Genomic DNA, 13,566 nt, shown 5'->3' on the forward strand with positions numbered 1-13,566 from the left:
TTAAAACCACATGACGACACCTGCACTTCCATATCACTATGCATCTTCAAAGTACGTTCTCAACAAACTAATTAAATCTAGCTTCAGCAATTAGATATGACATAAATAAAATGCCGTGTATCACATCAGTCCACTCCCATATAACCACTTACAAAATGGGGTCCTCCTCAAAATTCAAATGAATAGTAGACAACCAGACCTTTTTATAAAAAGAATCATGCGGAAGTACAAAGACTTTCCTCAGCACAGAGCAACGCAGTCCTATCCTCAGATATATATATATATATATATATATATAAATGTGTATATATATATAATGTGTGTATATATATCTTGCCTGACTTCTATTCAGATGTTTAAAACTGTAATCCAAGAATCACACAGCCAATTAAACAAAGAAATAGAAAAATGTAAATAAATGCATTCACCCTTTTAAGTATATTTTTTCCTTCAGGATGAAAGTCTAGCAAAAAGGAAAGTAATTTTTATTTTGCACATACCTTTAGGATTAAAGGTACATAAAAGTAAATAGCTAATGGAAATTCTGAAAATGACTTGTGATTCTTATTTAGAAAATAATTAAATAAAGATACTTTAAGATCTTTAAGACATTAGGAACCTTCAGAAAAGCTATGATCAGCTAAAAAGTGAAGCTGAAATGTGGAATTTAACCATTGCATTAAAGTAATTTAAATGTGGTGTCTGCATCATAAAAGCTCTTTATACTGTTCCTTATATATATATATATATACACACAGAGAGATATAAAAATACTTATACATGAAACAATTTAAGCATTCCAGCTTATGTATTAGTGCACGCTTTCCCTATTGACAGACACTTACTAAAACACTCTCTTCTGACAGACGCTGTATTGACTTTTAAGTTATTAAATCACACCATCTTAATACGTTGTTCTACGATACTTTAAGAATAAATGCCATCTAATTTTGAAACACTAATGCCAAGTTAGTCTGGAGTCAGCACGAAGAACTATTGAGAAGTTAATCAAATGTAAATGGCAGCTACTTGTGAATACCAAGATACAAGGGAACACCAGATAAAAATAAGCCATGCTGTCCTTTACACAAATAAGTCCCTTAAGGAATTTTGGGGGTTTGGGTGTTGGGTTTTTTACTCGATAGATGAATTTCTTTTACTTCCCCCCCCCCCTCCCCCATGTATGAGTAAACTCGCTTGGGTTTCATTAGCAGCCTAGCAAAAGCAGGCATGCCTAGTGTCTGGAATAGTAACACTTTCATTAAAATGTACATATATAATTAATATAAAAATAATAAATTCAGTGCTTCGACACTACCGAGTATTTTTCTTTCGGGCTCAAACGATCAGAAACGGGTGGTTTTTGTGTTAATGCAATGATAATAGGAAAGAAAGGGGGTAAGAAACAAAAGACAAATCACTTTCATTCATTAAAAAGAAAAAAAAAAAAGATAAAGCGCTTTCCCCGCTCTCCCCGACAACGGCTTTTCTGTAGCTGATAATAATCTACAAATACAGTAAACTGAAGGTAAAGGAAATGGCTGAAATTGTTCAACGCACATCCAACTCTTCCACGGGAGCTTAACGCCCTCCGCACCACACGCATGACACTTCCCACAGAACGGGACAGCCGTCGGGCGGGGGGGGGGGGGGGGGAGCAGAAAGGGGAGATCTAAATAAAATGAACTGCGGTTTCATTTTTTCCAACGAATGACCAGAAGTATCATTAGCGACCAGACCGTGTGTCCCCCGCGCAACCCTACGGCAAAAACCTCAACCAAAAGCCACTCTACCACCAGTCCGAAAGCTAACTGAACCACTAACTGGCTTTCTCTCTCCGACGAAGCCTCCCCCGACACGCCGGCTGCGGCACCCCGAGATGCCGCTCAGCCACCACGCTCCCCTACGCGGGCGCCCGCAGCGGAGCGCGCCCCCCGCAAGGACCCCGCCGAGGGGAAAGCTTATTGGGAATCAAGATCAACACGCTATGGTTTCGCGGTGAAACAAAGTAACAGAGCGCACGAAAAGCTCCACTGCACACCACAAGTGCGTTACCGGACTCCGCGCCAGCGCACCCCCGCTCCGTTCTCCCTTACGCCCCCCACTCACTCCCTTCTCCGACCTCTTTCTCACTCACCAGGATGCCGACGACGAGGCAGGGGACTGTAGGGGCCATAGTGCTCGGGGGAAGGTGGCAGCCGCCGCCGTCGGTGCTGCCACGGCGGGAGGGCGGGCGGACGAGAGAGTGCGCGGTGCCGGCGCAGGCGGCGTGTCTCGGCAGCGGGCCGTCTCCCTCTGTCCCCTCCCGTCTGCCAGAGGAGCCGGCCGGTGGGGAGGGTGGGACCGCGCGGAGCGGCAGCCGCGACTTTAATTACTTTCTTCTTTTTTTTTAACCCCTCTTTAGGGTAATGCCTGTCCCGGGCACAGCGCTGGGACACCCCGCCCGCCCCGCCTCGCTCTGCCCTGCCCTGCCTTGCCCGCCCACCTCTGCGGCGAGGCAATGGTCCTCCCCTTCGCTCCCCTCGCTGCCCTGTCGCGGCGCCGATTCAGCGCTCAGCGACGCGCAGGGGAAGGCGGGGAGGCACAGCCCCCCCTTGGGCCCGCACCCCGCCTGCCCCAGCTCCGGGGCGCGGAATCCTCGCGCCCCAACGCCGTAGCCCTCCCGGGTCTGCGCAGGGTCCGTTCCGTCAGGGCAGTGTCAGCCCCCGACCGCCATGGCGCGGGCCCGGCTGGGGAAGGTGCGCCGGGCGGATTGGAGGAGTGCGGGTGTTTGCTGGGAACTGGGTTCAAGGGTTACTTCGACTTTTGGGGCAGATTTGTTTTTTTGGGAGGGTTGTTCTGGCTCAGGCCGCGAGTGCTCACCAGGGTTTCGGAGTGGCTTTGAGTGAATAATGGCAGAGATAATAACAATAAAGTTAGAAATGCCGTTGCACAGCACAGGCAGGAGGTGAGCTTTCGGAGGAAACGCCCTGCAACTGAAGACCTTTCAGCCTCAGTGGGGCAGGGCATTTCTGTTGCAAGCCAGTCGGTACCGAGATTTTTATTTCATACTTTGCTTCAGAAACAATACTGATTTGCAGCTTTTTTAATCTGCCAATCGAAAAGAAGATCAAGTGTATTGGTAAATACATTTCAGTATTTATGTTCAAATGCACAATTAAGAAAAAAAAAAAAAAAACAGAACCTTCCCGTTTCTTACTATTTCAACATAATAAAGGGCATCAATGACAATGTTGTGTCTGAAAGCATAAGACCTTCACTTCTTGAGGTCACCAACACTGCTAGTGGTGAGAAGATAGGGAGAGGTGTAACCATCAGGCAATTGCAGTGGGACACTTGCACATCTGTGTGGGTATAAGAAATGATAGAATGGCTGAAACCACAGCCATGCTCCCCTCTAGATGTTTGGGCAGTCTGTAGAGGTTTGAACTCAATGGATTAGTTACAAATGCATCCAGGGTGTGGTGTGCTGGGAAAGCAAGAGGTAGATTGAAACTGTTCCTTGGGCATAGGGCACTTCGATAACCTATGATAAACTGTGATAATGCTCTCAACTGTGTGCTGCAGTACACCGTGTGTATTGCAGACCAGCTCTGCTGATGGTTGCAGCATAAACACAAAACATTGTCCAAACTCACATTGTAATCCTACAGACTAAATGGAAGCAAAGGAAAAATGGGTGCAGTTTTTCTTTTTTTTTTGCTGTTGTTTGAACTGGTAAAGCCTGATTTGTCATAAGCAGCCTCATGTTCTTGGCCTTCAGTCGTCTTCACCTCTCATGTCCCACCTCCGGTGTTCATGTAAGCGCATGACAAAAGCCCACAGTGCCCTGCAGTACCAGCAGCTCTACCCAACCTGTCACTTTGCCACAGTGGGTTTCACGGTTAAGTAGTAAGCATGGGGCCTAATTTCTAAATGTTTTAATTCGTTATGCTCTGTTCAAGCAGTTGTAGACATAGGAAGGGAATGAATTTGTCTGGACCTGCAATAATTTCCAGAAGTAATAACCCAGAATGCTAACCTTGTGGTCAGAACTTCATTTTTTGAGCTTTTTAGTTCTTTGTTTAGTGTCAGTGTGGGATAAACCCACATCTGTCAGGATAGGTGCCTAGACTCGGTTGACCCAGACTCTCTATTCCAAGCCTTAATTAACAGTCTTAAAACTCTGGCCTGGCTTTGTACCACTGCATTTTCCTCCTCCTACATGATGATCAGTATTTGCAGTAGCACACTGGACCCCCACACTGAATGTGAAGCTCCTTCTAGGGTTGTGAGAATTTCAGGAGTGCAAGGGGGGGGGGGGCGGGTAAATACTGGCAGGAAGGATACATGGAGGAATAGCAGCAGGGGTCGTGATGCCCTCAGCCCAAGGCTATCTGAAGTGATAGCCTTGTTCTGATTTTTCCTGGCCGTTGGCTTATTGCCGCAGCAGAAAGCACACTGGGCTGGATAGGCCATTGGGTATGACACAGCATGTTGGTTGCTCATGTGCTCCTGTGCTTCCATGAGCTTCTCCTAGAAAATGTGGAGCCTTTCTTAGTGTCAGTAGCATCAAAGTTGCTCTGCTGTTCAGAAATCCAGTTGGAAGTTCCACCAGAGTGAGTAAATGCCTTTCCATCACAGCACTTTTTAGAGTCATTCATGCCTTCTTCATCACCAGGAAGTATTTGTACAGCAGAGAGTTATTTGAAAATGGGCTGGCCTGCCCATCAGAAGAGTTAGGTTGTGTAACTGCAGTAAATCCTTGCCCTGTGTGTTCTGTCCGTGAGCTTGTGGACACATTTCAAGGCCTTTGTTTGAATGTGAGGAATCTCCCATAGCTGGAGCTCTGCATTAACTTTCTTCCTTTTTAGTGCTTTTGACCTGGGTTATGCATGGATATGCTTATATTTAAAGCACCTGTGAGTGCATTCTTAGGACTAGAGTCTTATTCCTTAATAAGAATGTGAGGAGAAAAGCAGTCCTTTGTTTCATGCTACTTTTGGCACAGAGACCCTACAAATGTCCATGAAAGAGTCACACTGTTGCAGAATGAATCCTCCAACCATGTTAGCTCAAAACTTTGATAGCATTACGCATCACAGACTTGAAAAAAAAAATAATTAAAAATAAAGTTATTTGTAACTTGATTAGTTTGGATCCCACTTAATGTATGGGATTATTAAAGAGTAGGATCAGCTAGCATGTGAATACATATGAAATATTGGAGAATTATCATGACTTTTGTAGAGGGAAATTATATCTCACAACTCACCAGCAGTTCAATGCTGGACTCAATGAGCATATTGCGAAGTTTCACCTAATCAGTGCTGGAGAATTCAGAAAGTTTGATAAAGCCCATCACCAAAAAATCCTAGTGAAAACTGCAATAGGAGGAGAGGTTTTACTGTGATCATTGATTGTTTAAAATGAGGAAAAGAAGAATCACAGAAGTTGTGCTGTAGGGGAGGCTGACGGCTGGAACCTGTCCATGTATTCATAAAAGATATGGGAAAGAAAATTAAGAGTAGCATAGTAACAGTAGAGAAACAGTCATATTCATGACAGCCAAATCTAAGACTGACTGCCCAAAGTTACACAAGAATATTACCATACTGAGTGAACAAATGATAAATTGATAACTGAAATTTCCAATTAATATAGTAATGGAAAGTTTACCTAAAGTGAAAAGAACAGAATGACACTCTCTAGCCTTGTGGTTACCTTGCTGAAAACAGATTTGGGATAGTTCTCTGGGTGTATAGTGAGCTCAGTGACCAATGTCAATCAAAGGAAAATAAAACAACAGCAATTATTTGGAAAGAAGCAACATAAACCTCTTTTTGTTTAATTTTATATATTCTCTGTAACCACAAGTATCATCATGTTATTAAAACCAGTTTGCAATTCTGTTAAGCCATTTCATAAAAGGATTAGTAGAAATAAAAACAGATTGTGAAGAATAAGTGGAGCAGGATTCTTGAGCGTGGAAAAAAGAAGTGGTGTGGTAGAGTCTTCAGTATTGGTAATGATACAGAGAAGGTGAGCTGGGAAGGACTGCTTACTGTTTCTCATAATCCAACTATCGGAATAAATAGACCATGGATATTAAAAGCAGTACCACCTTTGGTTCAGAAAGTTGTAAAATGCTTATTATTGGAAGTTGACAGGGTATATGGCAGGAAGGTATATTCAATTTTTTTCTGATTTCTGTTCTTTCTAGAAAGTCAGATAGTGCTAAAGGCAGCAGACTATTGAGCTGGAAGAGCAAACCGGTTATACTCTGAACTGCCTAAGGAGCATCTAGCTCCTTAAGTTCCTTAGGCAGTTCAGAGTATTTTCCTAGCCAGCTGTGCTGAACTCCTCACAGCATGTAGAACAATGTAATGCCAACAAAGGACTGGGAAAACATGGAGGCCACTTTTCCCTGTGCAACAGGATGGTGCAACCTTTGCTAGTCAAGTAACTGAGAACCTGTAGCGAGATGGTTTACGTTGGAAGCATGCTTGGATGTGAAATTTGCTTCCTTGATAGGCCAGTTGAGAAGACAGAGTCCCAGCATGTTTTGGTCAGGGGTTTCTGTTACTCTACATTGTTAATAAAATGTGTTAAATATTCTTAATTTAGGTCAGGCATGCTAATTACCTGAAGAGTGCCTGAACAATAAACAATAATGACCCTGAGAAACTAATTAGCTTTGAAAATTTGGCTTTCTTAATCATCAAAGAAGATGGGGTAAAGCTCATCTTTAATTTAGAAAATAATTATTATCAGTGGTCTGAGGCTTTACACATTACTCATTCCCACATGAGGGTAGGATTGAATAAGACTCCAGAGCCTATAACCTCATGCTTTTGCGCTTGTCTTTTTCTCATAATGAAATGAAAGCATACTCTGAAATTTAAGATTAAATCTCCCATTTTGAAATTGTTTTCATTTAAATGTTTGTCTAAATTTTAAGTTATATCAGTTTTACATCACAGAATGTTTAAACGTATATTCTCTGCTGAAGCTAGCTTTTCTTGTTTGTGCTTAGCAATTCTCATTATTTGTGTATCAAACCCACTATTTGCCTAGCAAAAGATGGACTTTTAATGATCTGAGTGTACCTGTTGTCACAGCAGAACTTGATTTTCATGTGCTTTTTTGGAACTGGGAAATAATCAGGTATTTCATTGTGCTATTTCCAACAAATGCTCGATAATTTTTCTTTGCTGTTTAAATATATATATACCTTCAGATCTTTATATAAAAATATATTTTAAGAAGTTGATACATTTTATCAAATAGTTTTTTTGTTTTAATAAAATCAATTTAAATACAGATAACTAATGTTTACACTAAATCAAAATAATTTATTTAATATTTCATGGGCCTATTTAACACTAGGATTAAAAAAAGTCTCTCCAGGTGAAATGCTAGGAAAATAGTGGCTGCCATGTCAGTTTTCTTGGAAGTGAGGAACCTGAATATTCTACCTTAAAGTGACAGTGAAAGAAATATCAAAGTTTTTCTTGCCAGGCTAAAGCCAAAAAACAAAGGGAAAAAAGAGCTCATATTAAAAGTAGCTTCTTTGAAATTAGATCAAAACTGTGTCCAAAACAAAGGATTTAAAAAGAGGTGGTTCATGATGAAGTGTCGTAAACTAACAATGCAAAATATCATCAAGAGTCTTGTAAATAAGAAATTCAGTGCAGCTTTTTATGTGTGTTTAATAAGTTCCTCTAAATGCTGCTTGTTCCTCTTTTGTTTTGATATGACAAATGACAGAGAAAAATCTACCATGGGTGATACAATCTAGACAGTCAAATAGTAGCTATGATAAGAACTAATGGTGTTTATAACCAACTAGTCTTTACTATTACCAAAATATAAGTATTTGTTTCCTAGAAGTGTACACACTTGGTCCTGAATTACAGGAAAAGACATAAACAGCTTTTAATGCAGAAATGCCCTTCACAGTAAAAGTCACTGTTGTTTCAAAGAAAATCCTAAATTATTACTAAGGGGCATTTGGAAAGCAAGTGGAATCTTAAGAATTATTAGCGAAGGAAGAGAGGATGCAAAATAGAAAACACAATCATGCCACTGTGTAAAGCCATGGATTTACACTTGGAATACTGCATGCTGGTCCAGTCATTTCTGCTTATGGGAGGCAGAGAAGCTATCAAGAATGGAAATAAAAATGAGTGTTTCTCATATGATGAAGCTAAATGCAGTATCAGAAATGTAAGACACTAGGTGGAAGGTCAGAGTTTTGAGAAAAAGGATGATGACAAAGTTGCAATGTAACAAGTGACATATAGAGAATAATAGGGAATGTTTAGTCACAGTTTCTTGCAAGCTGAGAATTTAGGTATCAAATGAAATGATCAGACAAAAGATATAAATCAAATAAAAGCAATCACTTTTATTTGTATAGTAAATAGTCCACTCAGTGCTATCATATTATGGAGGACAGCAGTATATATATGTCAGGAAAAGGGTAAACTAAAAATAAAACAGGGTGTGTTCATCTGTGTTTGCTAGAGACATGAGTATAAACTCTTGGCTGTGGAAGTCCCTAATCACTGATTGGCAGAGTTGGAGAGCATACATGGAAAAGACCATGCCACACATGCTTTGCTTTGTGTACTTTCCCCCCTAAACATCAGTTACAATCTGCTGTGAGAGGCTGGATTAATATAATAGACCTATAATAGGCTGTGGTAAAGCAGTTTAATTTTATTCCCCTCTCATAAAGTCTGCCAAATTTTCCTAGAGATCTAGCAGAGTTGAGGGTTCTAAGTGATGGGAGACAAATGTGATTTCTTCCCTTGTAAAAGGTCATAGGGCTTATTTGAAGTTGGATTTAGTTCTGTATCATGCTTTCTTTTCTATTTTCTTAGTTACATAATAAGCAAATTATTAGAGTAGTATATCTAAATGGGAAAAAAAAAATCGAAAATAGCTTGCTAAATACTTTTAAACAGGAAGTATTTGTTCTGCACAGCTTTATTTTGTCTTACATCAAAGATGCATGATAAAATTGCATAGGAGGGGCTGATATGGGAGGTGCTTGAGTATTATTATTCATCAAATATTTTTTTCCTGTACTACCTTTGCTAATCCTATGACTCCTTTTTACTCATGTCATGTATTAAAACTGAAACTATCCATATCCCTTGCACGTAAGTGAACAATTAGGTAGAAATGTCTCGAAGAGGTTATTTTACCAGAACAAAAGCACTCCCCTAGCACATTGGAGGGTTTTTATAATCTGCATAACAGAGTTCAATATGGGATAGAAAACTCATTGAAACTATGAAAAAAGTACATAGTAGTCCAAATTATGGGAAATTTTAGATTTCCTAGACACAGTGTTAACAAAAATAAATATACAAGTTACAGTAGTAAGCAATCATACCATGATAACAGTTCAATATCAGACAGATTTTTTTTTTACTGATTAAAAGAATGTAACTGCCATGTTACATTCACTTTAAAAACATGAATCTTAATTTGGAGCGGAGACTGAGCAGTGTGAAAAGTTGTCTGGGAAAGTAAACTTGGAATGGATGACCTCAGATAGATTCAAAACTGCCACAGTAGGTTCAAAAGCAGGGTGACAGGTTGGTAATAATTAAAGTTTCAGATTTCAGGAGACCAAATTTTGGGGCTGTAAAGCAACTAAGAGGCTCCCATGGACTGAAACATGAAAAAGAATCACATGAAGATAAGATTTCCTTAGTCTGGGCTTGAGTGTAAAGCAGGAGTAGTATGTGGATAGGGTAGAACCATGGACCTGCCTGGACCAATAAAGACCTAAGTACAAGACATCATAAAGAACCAGGGATTTTACTGAAATGGGAAGGTTATTGATCTGTCAGTCAAAAAGTGGAAAAATACAGTGAATTGTGTGAATAGCAAAATATCTATCTGAGCTAGATCTTCCAAAGAAACTAAAGGAAATTATGAGGTTTCTAACCACACTACGATAGCGATAATATGAAGAAGACAAGTGGGGACATATCCTCAGGATCAGGTGGAGAAAAAGGGACATTGAATATGACCGATCTTAATGCTTTGCCCCAGTTTTAATATAAGAAATTATATATACAATTAAGGAAAGATTATCCAACAAGGACAGGAAATTGATATGATCACATCTATGGTGGATGCAAAAGTAAGCATGTATTGTGTGAAATCTGAACAGCCTGGGTAATATCCAGTAACAGTGATTCTTAAGGAACCTGCAATTTGGGGAGTGGTACTTTATTTATTTCCATTAGAGAATAGTAAATATGATAGATATATATGAAAAGGAAAAGTGGGATATCCAACAAAATTTTTCATTTATCCTTAATACAGTATGCTGTAGCAAATTCTGAGAGGAAGACTAACCAAAACCATATAGTTTAAAAAAGATAAATTCAACATGATTTTGGCAAAAGTAGATTGTGTCATGTTATAGTATATCTTTCTTTTATATCCTTCAGCTGGGATCAGTGTGGACAATTTAATAATCTAGATTTAAGTAAAGCATCTATTCAAAGGAATTAAAATTAATATCAAATGAAATGAAAGTGGGAATTAAAGCAAGGACTATGGAAGTATTATCATGATAGCTGAAGGGAAAACTACAATAAGATATGTAGATAAGAGACTTGCCCAGCTGGATAGAGGCTAGAAATTAAATTTTCCAAGAACCTTAAAAAAAAAAAAAAAGCCTTTAAAACAGTTCTGTTTAATATTGTTATTCATGATACTGCTTAAAAAAATTTAGATTAATATTTGCTTTAATAATCCATGCTATGGATGATGCAGTGCTTGAAAAATAGTGCCAGTGTTGATAGCAGCAGATGGGTCACACATTGTGAACTGGAATTAGAAAAAGAGGATAAAATAGCATAGTAGAAAGCAATGTACATAGTAACTAAATGCAGAATTTTCACTCTAAACAGAAGGCTTATCAGCTGGAGTTGGAACTTCAAGAGGGGGAACTGGAACTTCAAGAGAGGGAACTGGAATTACTGGCAGATCACAGGACACTATCCTGTCTAGAATGAAAGGGAGTCATTTTAAGATTACAAAAATTATTTACAGTAAAGATTGAGGAATTGTAGCATTAGTGTCACTTCAAGTTTTTACCATCCATGCTGTCCTCCTTTCCCTTAGCTTTTATTGCTGAGCAGACATCACAGAATCATAGAATCGTAGAATAGTTAGGGTTGGAAAGGACCTTAAGATCATCTAGTTCCAAACCCCCTGCCATGGGCAGGGACACCTCACACTAAACCGTGGCACCCAAGGCTCTGTCCAACCTGGCCATGAACACCGCCAGGGATGGAGCATTCACAATCTCCTTAGGCAACCCATTCCAGTGCCTCACCACCCTCACAGTAAAGAGCTTCCTCCTTATATCCAATCTAAACTTCCCCTGTTTAAGTTATAACCTGTTACCCCTTGTCCTGTCACTACAGTCCCTAATGAAGAGTCCCTCCCCAGCATCCCTATAGGCCCCCTTCAGATACTGGAAGGCTGCTATGAGGTCTCCACGCAGCCTTCTCTTCTGCAGGCTGAACAGCCCCAACTTCCTCAGCCTGTCTTCATACGGGAGGTGCTCCAGCCCCTGATCATCCTCGTGGCCCTTCTCTGGACTTGTTCCAACAGTTCCATGTCCTTTTTATGTTGAGGACACCAGGACTGCGCACAATACTCCAGGTGAGGTCTCATGAGAGCGGAGTAGAGGGACAGGATCACCTCCTTCGACCTGCTGGTCACACTCCTTTTGGTGCAGCCCAGGATACAGTTGGCTTTCTGGGCTGCAAGCACACACTGAAGCCGGCTCATGTTCATTTTCTCATCAGCCAACACCCCCAAGTCCTTCTCCACAGGGCTGCTCTGAATCTCTTCTCTGCCCAACCTGTAGCTGTGCCTGGGATTGCTCCAACCCAGGTGTAGGACCTTGCACTTGTCATGGTTAAACTTCATGAGGTTGGCATCAGCCCACCTCACAAGCATGTCAAGGTCCCTCTGGATGGCATTCCTTCCCTCCAGCATATCAACCAAACCATACAGTTTGGTGTCATCGACAGACTTGCTGAGGGTGCACTCAATCCCACTGTCCATGTCAGTGACAAAGGTGTTGAACAAGACTGGTCCCAACACCAATCCCTGAGGAGCACCACTCATTACTGGTCTCCAGCCAGACATTGAGCCATTGACCCCAACTCTTTGTGTGCGGCCATCCAGCCAGTTCTTTATCCACCGAGTGGTCCACCTATCAAACTGATGTCTCTCCAATTCAGAGACAAGGATGTTGTGTGGGACAGTGTCGAATGCTTTACACAAGTCCAGGTAGATGACATCAACTGCTCTACTCCTGTCCATCAGTTCTGTAGCCCCATCGTAGAAGGCCACCAGATACGGTAGGGAATATCCCTTTGGTCAGTTTGGGTCAGTTTTCCTGGCTATGTCGCCTCCCAGGATCTCGCCCACCTCCCGCCTACTGTTGAGGGGTTTTTTGTTCAGGAGATTGCCTTGATATCATGGAGCACTGCTCAGCAGTAACCAGAACATTGGTGTGTTATCAATACCTTTTTAGCTACCAATACAAGGCACAGCACTATGAGAGCTGCTTTGGGAAAAATTAACTCCATCTCAGCTAGACTCAGTACAGTAATCAATATTAATTCCAGAAAAATCCATTAGTAGTTCATCTACCCTTCCTTGTGTATCCACTGGGGGACATCACAGAGATTTGACATTTGTTATAAAAAGTTGAGGCTTTTAGCAAAAAGCTATGTCTTGGGGCGTGTTCTCTCTACCTGGAGAGAGAAGAAATGTTTCTTTGGCCTCTGGTATAAGAAGAGCATGAAATATTCTGAAATGATCCAGCCCAAAGAAATAAAATATTAGGCTTTCTAAAAAAAGATGCAAAAATAAAGAAGGAATTCCAAAGCAATGGCTTCTACTGGGATCTGAGGGAAAACTACTTTCTGATCCTAAGTGTAATCATTGATGATATTTTATCCATGACTTTTGCAAGTTTTTGATATCTTCAAACCTTCAAAGTAAGAGAATAAAAATTCCCCTGGAGTCTAAATAGTGCATCATAACTTGTAAAAATTGCTTCCTGTCTCATACACAAGTGAACCCATGGTCCATGGGGTAAACCGATTTCAATAAAAGACACTGTAACAAATATTGCCAGCATATTAAAAGCAAGTATGAGTCTGTAAAACACTTCATAAATTTTATCAGCATTATTTAAACAATGAAGGTTTCTTCCCTATTTTATTGCATTTGAAAAGCACCTACAGGGTTTTACTCTCTTAACAGTGACAGACCTTATACCTCCAATGCCTTTCATGATTAGGCCTAAAAATCTCTCCAGCTCAGATGACTATCCAGATGAATTTTAAAGAATAATCATATCCAAAACTTCCACTTTCATAGTTTAAATAGACCTTTTAACTTTCTGAAATACATTCTTTTATTATTACATTAGCCTTTCTCTATTTACGTTCAAATTTATATTCTTTTCTAATAATGTCTGAAGGGTTGCACATAGAGAACAAAACATCTTTGAAGAACACACAGTTT

Source organism: Pezoporus wallicus, unplaced genomic scaffold (genome assembly GCF_028554395.1).
Source record: "Pezoporus wallicus isolate ANWC-B61680 ecotype Strahan unplaced genomic scaffold, APGP_CSIRO_Pwel_v1 contig_227, whole genome shotgun sequence".
Lineage (NCBI taxonomy): Eukaryota > Metazoa > Chordata > Aves > Psittaciformes > Psittacidae > Pezoporus > Pezoporus wallicus.